This window comes from Alligator sinensis, unplaced genomic scaffold, assembly GCF_000455745.1.
Source record: "Alligator sinensis unplaced genomic scaffold, ASM45574v1 scaffold1499_1, whole genome shotgun sequence".
Classification (NCBI taxonomy): domain Eukaryota; kingdom Metazoa; phylum Chordata; order Crocodylia; family Alligatoridae; genus Alligator; species Alligator sinensis.
The window spans coordinates 822,095-829,559 of record NW_005842494.1 but is presented as its reverse complement, the minus strand read 5'-3'; the positions used below and the strand labels follow the sequence as shown (position 1 = coordinate 829,559).

Genomic DNA, 7,465 nt, shown 5'->3' with positions numbered 1-7,465 from the left:
AAAGAGATCTGCTGCAAAGCGAAGGCATGGCCGTGTCTGCGGGAAGGGAGGGTCCATGCTCTCTGGACTCGGCCCTAGTCTTCTCCGAGTCCATGCAAACATTTCACGTTTGCCCTCCTTGTGCCCCCCGGCTACTGCAGCACAATTTTTGAATGCGATGGGATAATCCTCGGCCTATCGCTAAAATCTGCAACGACACATGGCAGAGATAGAGTTGATCAGCTCTCCAGCTTCCAGGCATGGGTAGGTAGCTGCTGGATCAGGAATTATTGCATTGCACTGAAAATTGGCCAACTATATCACAGTGGTCTTCACCTCCCTTAGCAATGCTGGCGAGGGGAACGGGAGAGATGAGCTTGTGCCCATTGGCCAGATCTACAGTGGTAATCCTATGTACCAAGCGGGATGAAGCTGCTCCATATGCCTCATGGAGGCCTGTAAAACAGAATAAATGTCACCTGGGTGGGTTGACATGAGCAGAACTTGTTTCCATGAGTTTCCCAGGGGAGGAGCAGACCTCAGGGACCCGTTCAGTACAGACCTCGCAATACTGAGCAGGACATGCTAAAATAACAGAAGTTGCAATTCTATTTCCTACTATCAATGACAGACTTTGTCAGATAAGGGACTGAAAGTTTCCTAAACCAGATATTGGGGCTGCTTGGCTTGCTAGGGTGGGTAAACCTAGAGTCACCGGTGCAGCGGAGACAAGAAAACGAGGAACAGGTTACAAAAAATCAGGAGGAATCTGATAGTCAGTGCTTGCAGATGCAATGAGATCTCAAGTGATTTGTCATCATTAAAGGCTCCTATAGTATGGTTACAAGGTGAAGGCTTTAATCTCAGTGTCACTGTCAGACTCCAGTCAGGTTAGTTCACTTTAACTTTTCAAATCCCTTCCCTGAAACTTCAGTAGGAGTTGGTGTTTTTCTGCACTTCCTGTCCTAAACCCACCACATGATATCGGTGCTCTTTTTTGTACACTTATCATGTACTGTCCCCAGAAGGCCTTACATTTCAGTTGTGGACTCAATGCCACAAGATACCAGTGAGGCCAAGACTGTAGCAGGAACGAGCATGAGAAATGGGCATGACATGGGGAACAACATGTGATCTGAAACAACCAGTTCATGTGTGCTCCTGGACATAATCCAGCCCCCATGCTAATAGGGTCAGAAGGAGACACTCACTGAGGTCAGGTTATCTGCCCACTCTTAGGTACTTTATACCTTCCCCTGAAGCATCTGGAGCTGTGCTCAATTGGAGGAAGACTCTAGTTCTAGATGAAGCACTGCTCTAATCCTATATAATAATTCCTGTGTTCCCATCAAGCACGGCTAGCCCATTGATTCAAAGGGCATAGACCCATTAGAACGCACTTTAAAATCCCTTGAGATGAAAGGTGATGTGCACATATTTTTATTACTGTATAATTTAACAATTGCTATTACCTATCAGGGCATATCTTAGCATCAGTGATGCAGACAGACCATTTACAGCAAATATGATATAAAGCCAGGACTGCATGCCTCAAAGGCCTAGCGAGGGTGGTGGTCAGGACTCAGCCTGTGCAGACAGACTATACGGCCGTCTGGTATAAGCCCTTCAGAGCTGGTCTGGGTTGCACTGGTGCAATGTCTGTGCTAGTGCATCATCTCAGGCTCTCTATAGCAGCCGAGAGGCAGGGTCCTAGTCCAAGCAGCAGTTCCCAAACCCACTTCCCACATTTCAGATGGTCCAAGATGGGATGCAAGTGACTGGCACCCAAAAGCTGCTCTTGAACTTGTTGCTTTTGAGCTGGGACTTGTGAGATGTACTTGAGCAGGTCAGTCATCCAAAGCAAATCCACAACATGTAATTCATAAGCTTGTCTGAGCCGGGAAGCTGAATTATAACCTAGTGATGGTCACTCCTCCCAAGCAGAGATCCTATCTTACCGAAACTTTGCCAGTCCTTCTTTTCCAGGATAAGACCAGAGGCCACGGTGCACTGTACTAATCCCTTGCTGCAGATGACATCCTATGCCATTCTTCTCCCTGTCCCCGGAAGTGAGACTCTGAAGGTACAGTTCGTTACTTCTAGACAGAGCAATGGCTTTTGGGTGCTATATGTGATGGCTTGATCTTTCCCTTGTGTGCACTTTATTGCAGTCACTGAGCCAAGGTGTTTTTCACCAGTGCAATCTAATGGAAAATCCTAAACTGGAAGCATTTTGTGCTGATCTGTAAAGGTGTAAAAGGAAACGAGATGCAGAGCAGCGCAGAACCAAGTCCCATGTGCCTGATTCACTCTTATATTCCAGTGTTACCCCGAGGTAATTGCTGATGGATTTAATGGAGTTGCATCAGTACAGAGCCAGCCAGACAGTGGTGCATCAGGCCCTGGGAGTCCACGGACATCAGGTCCCCCAAGTGAGGATTTTTAATGTGTGTAAACGCCAGGGCTTTCCAGTACCCAAAGAGAAAAATTCATGTAAGAAACAAACAAAACAACAAACAGCAGCAGCTAAACTAAACTTAAAAAAGAAACCCCCTAAACTACTTGGCTCCGTATCTAGAGCTGCAATAAGAAATTCCAGGGAGAAGAAGCCCCGAAGGTAGAGATGAAAGTGAACAGAAAAAGCAGCTTTTAAGTTCAAAAAAGAAAAAGAAAGGAGAGGAGAGGAAAGAATAATAATAATAATAAAAAAGCCCTGCCTGCCCAAGTAGGGCTGCGGAGAAGGTTTCTGATTCCTGGTCCAGGTCACCTCTCCCGTGGCACTGTGCCGTCTGCCGTGGTCTGGCGTGTCCGACACCCCAGCCAACGGGCGCCCCTCCGCCCCGCCATGCAAACAGAGCCCGTGTGCAGAGAAAACTAGAGCCAAGTGCGCAGCTCCTTTCCTTGGGTTGCTGGCTCCTTGTGAGTGATGTCTGCAACTGGCTGGAAATTAAAACAACTGTCTGCATTACACTCGCTCTGTCTGTCAAAACAGCGCCCAGCTCTCAGCAGCTGGGGAGTGAGGGCCTGAAAGGAAGCTGTGTCTCTCTCAACAAAGGCCACTTTCATGCCAAGTGCTGTTGATATAGTGAGAACCCAGTTCCTCTCTGAACATGAAACCAATAGGGCTGCTATTCTTCTTGTTTCCTGGGCCCTACTTAACAGCTTTAAAAAAAATTGTGTGTGTGTGTTGTGTTGTGTTTGCATGTGTGTATCTGCGTGTGTGTGTGTGTATATCTGAGCAGGGCCAAAAGACTAGAGGGTATTTTCAGTCCAAGAAGCCTGGTATAAGCCAGTGTGATGATCTTGGAGGCCTCTGGGTCACACTCAGGGGTGAGTTAAGCAGGGGTAGATGGTCCATACTAAGTGTGCGGCCACCAAGCTGTATGCGAATGGCACTCATTTAGCATTTTAGCACCGTACATGTATTTACAGTGCCAACTTGGCACAACAGGGACAAGGTTTGGTGGTGCCTCTGAGTCCTACTGCTCTAACCACCCCCAAGCACAACTGAGAGCTACACAGTATTCCCAACTCAGCCATGGCCAAGTTCAACTCATAGTAGAAAGAGCCTGTACATACGTTGCCTATCTAGGTCTGGTTAAGACCACCAGCACCATAAATGCCTTAAAATATGCAATTTTTAAAGGTAAAATAGAATATCCGTGTGGCATATGGAAAGCCTGGTGAAAATTCCCGATAAATGAATGCATGCTGGCTGTCAGCGGAGGGGTTTAAGTAAGCTGCGTTTCTGTTCAGTGTCTCAAGTGGGTGAGGGAGGGAAAAGGAACTTCTAAACCCAACAGAAAGGCCCAGAAAGCGAAGCATTTCTGTCCCAAAGCTGCAATCCTTCTTCCCACTCCCAGCCAGGGCTCCTGGGTAGGATACCTGTCCCCGCAACCATCCAAGTTTCCCAATGGCGACATGGGAGCTAAAGTGAAGGCAAGCAAAGAGCCCGTCGGGCACTGGGTGGTGCGAGGGAGAGAAGAGCGGAGTTGGCCCCGTGACGAGACTCCTGCTCCCTGTGCTGGGGCGTCTGCGAGTGCCTGAGAAGGTGGACGGCTGGGCAGCTCCGTGAGCCCAGGCCTGCCCGCTCTTCAACAACAGCTGGAACTTGGGCTGTTCCTGGAGCCACTGAACATTGTCCTCCAAATCCCTGCCAGCCATTGTCATGGCTGCTGGTTGACATCATGTAGTGTGTTTAATGAAGGTGATGGTCATAGGACCCTGTGCAAGGGGTCGGGGAGGGTGTGTTTGCTTTTGCTTTGCATGCATCCGAGCCCGCTCCAGGAAGCGCCTGCGAACGGCGAATCAGGCATTACAACGACATGGGTTTGAAACGATAAAATACTTTGCATTTTCTGCCTTTCATCTAAGGACCTCAAACCACTTTACAGGCATTGAATTAGGTCTCACAACCCTGCAGGGGGGATGCTAGCCCTGGCACCCTGCTGGGTTCAGCCACTGCAAAGCAGTCGTTCCTGTGGGTTTGTGTGGGTTCACGTTAGACAAGGCTACCGAGCTCTACCTGAAGGAGGGGTACGCTTCCCTCTTGGCAAGGCTTTTATATCCGAACTCCTCTCTCTGCAGCAAAGAGAATACAGCTACCCCCCTTTCTGCTCTCTCCCATGCCGGGTCCCCAACGCGGAGAGACTCTCTCTAAGATTCCCCATGTGAAATCAATGGGCATCCAGCTAATGCTAGTCCCATTTGGGAGTCCAGGAATCAGTCTATACTTTTCACATGAAATAAGAAGCAGGTGGGAATGATTTGTTACTCATCAGTACTGGCGGAAGTCATGGGCAACTGGCCAGCACATGAGAGTATTGGGGTTCAGGAAAAACAGGTTACTGGGGCTCTACCCATCACGTTGCAGACTACAAACTTGCTCCAAAGTGCATTAGTGCCCATGGAAAGTATTAATTGACGTCAGTGGGAATTGGATTGGATCCTAATCTCATTCAGATATATTCTCCGCACTGGTCCCTTCCATAAGCTGCAACGTAAAGATTTATAGAGCCCACTTCTATGAATCTACAATACATTTACATGCGGTTTAATCTCCTTTTCATGTTTGTGAAGTGCTGCGTGCTCTTCGGGTGCTCTATAAATAACAAACACCAATAACAATACTTACAAGTAATTTATATGGTGAATTTGGACTCCCTTTCTGCTCGTAAAACACCCGCAAGTAAACGAGAACTTCAGCAAACATGTTCGTTACTCAAAATTATTTGATAATTCTTTTAAATTTATGTGTCTATTTTGCACAGTTCATGGATTCACAGATCTTGAGGTATTTAGGCCAAAAAGAGACCATTTAATCATCCAAGCCTGCCTGCCTGCCTGCCTAAGACGGACCAAAGAATTGTATCCAGTCATCCCTGGAATTAGCAAGTTGTTTTCTGCAAACTATTTAGCTTATTAATTAGGCATACTTTGAATACCTGTCTCAGTGCTGGATAGACATGGAGGATGTCTTGAGGACCCTCACAATCCTATATTTTTATGATTGCTCAAATAAGTCCTACTTTTGCACCAGTTCCCTGAGTGCAGGAGTGAAGAGACAATCTGGAGTGAATCTACCATTCATTTTCCTGAAGTATTAGGGAACTAGGCTTCAAAATTTGCTCTCTGCAAAGGTTCAGGCCAGGAAACTTCAATTGCTAAAACATTCAAAGAAATGTTCACAAGAAGAAAGCAAAAGGAGTGTGAACACAGGTGACGTAAAGTCATTTAAACGTTTGGGTGGACACCAGAGGAACATGTGAGCAATATTGGCTCAGGTCTCACCAGACTAATACAGGATCCACCATTCCTGCAGCAAGCTCTCCAAATATCCTCACAATTCTTGCGCACGGGAAACACAACATCCACATTTTGCTGGAAAAGCCCTGAAACACCCCCGCTGCTCCCATTCCTAGCGGGCACTATCATATATCCTGACACGGCTCTGAAAGCTTAGGTTCTCCTTCGAGACACCGAGGGAAGAAAAACTCCAATTCTCCTGCTCCTTTTGGAGGCCGGGTAGAACAACTCATTTGTGTTTTAATTGTTTTCAAACTGTTCTCTGCCAGCCTAATTATCCTTATGAGACCAAAGCGTTTGTGCGTGTGAAATGACGCACTGGGGGAGAAGGGGAAATTAAGGAGCGTCGTGTTTCAGACATGCGGCTGTCTGCAGGCCAAGGGAGAAACAACATGGATCAGGGCTGCTTTAGGAAACAAAGGGAGGACAAGACCAGGGAGCGAAAAAGAAAAAAAAAAAAAAATTCAGAAAACAACCGTTAGATACAAAATGCTGCGGTGAAAGGACGGCAACACCTGGCAAACCCCTGAAAGCTCAGCCACAAGCAGGCCACCGCAGAGCCTTGCAGGAGATGAAGGTTTGGTTTCTGAGCCCGGTCCTGTTTCTCCAGCTATCAGAGCCACAAAGCAACGTCTTGAAGTGAGTTTATCTTCCCCCTCTTTCTGCCAGCAGCAGCGATCACAAAAAAAAATAAAATAAAATAAGAGGAAGGGGCAAGATGCAGAAGCAATGATTAAAAATCAAACAAAAAGCACACAGAAAAGGAGCGGGGCAGAGAAAGGAAACGAGAAGAAAAACGTGCAAGAGAGAAAAGCAGAAGCAAAGGGACGGGTGACCGGTTTTGGGGGGAAAGAGGGAGCGCGTGCAAGCTGCTCTTCTCCATGGCTAAAGCAGAAGGGCAGGGGCGCGGGCATCAAAAGAACAGCGCCTGCAGATTTTACGGCCACAGGTGGCACGAGCAAGGAGTGAAACGTGTTTCTATCTGTAACCAGATACGGCGGAACTAACGATGTCCAGAGCTGTTTGCTTCGCACGGCGACAAAGAGGCGGACTGCCCCGGACCTGTCCGCAACAAGGCCCCGGAAAGAGGAGAGGGAGGGCGACGGGGAAAACGACTCCTCTCCTTCGTGCCTTTAGCCACCTTCAGTTGACACAGCAGCTCTGCTGCCGAGTTTTTCACTTCCCTAATTATGAGCCTACTTCCCAGTAATTAAATGATAAAGTCTCATTGCTGCTTTCTTTGACTGGGTGACCTGTACTGTTATTTTTTTTGGTGTAAAAATCAATGGAAGTCTTTGCAAAGCCCCTTAAATTTCACCTGTGCACGTACACGAGGCACCACAGCCGTCAACCAGGAACATAAAAACGCGGGTAGCCGTCTGGTTCCAAATAAATGCAAAAACAGATACATAAAGGCAAAAGTTTCCACATTTTGTGGCTGCTACGGACACGAGCACCTGACCTCTGCGACTAAGAGCCAGCCCACGGGGCGGCCCGGCAGTATGGCGTGCTGCCTGGAGACCCATCGGGGGTAGTGGAGTTCAAACAGAAAATCTATTTTTAATGACTTTGGGGAGCGCTGTGGAGATGCGGAGTAATTCACTGTAATTAAAGCCATCTATCACTCAGTGAGCAGGAGCTGAAAGTTGATGAACTTTACAATGAGTTTTTTTTTTTTTCC

At 47.5% G+C, this 7,465-nt stretch overlaps 1 protein-coding gene across 1 annotated transcript in view; it reads right to left on the bottom strand.

The window, feature by feature from the left end:
- Positions 1-7,465, bottom strand: part of PLXNA2 (plexin A2) — a 249,898-nt gene that overhangs the window by 94,170 nt on the left and 148,263 nt on the right.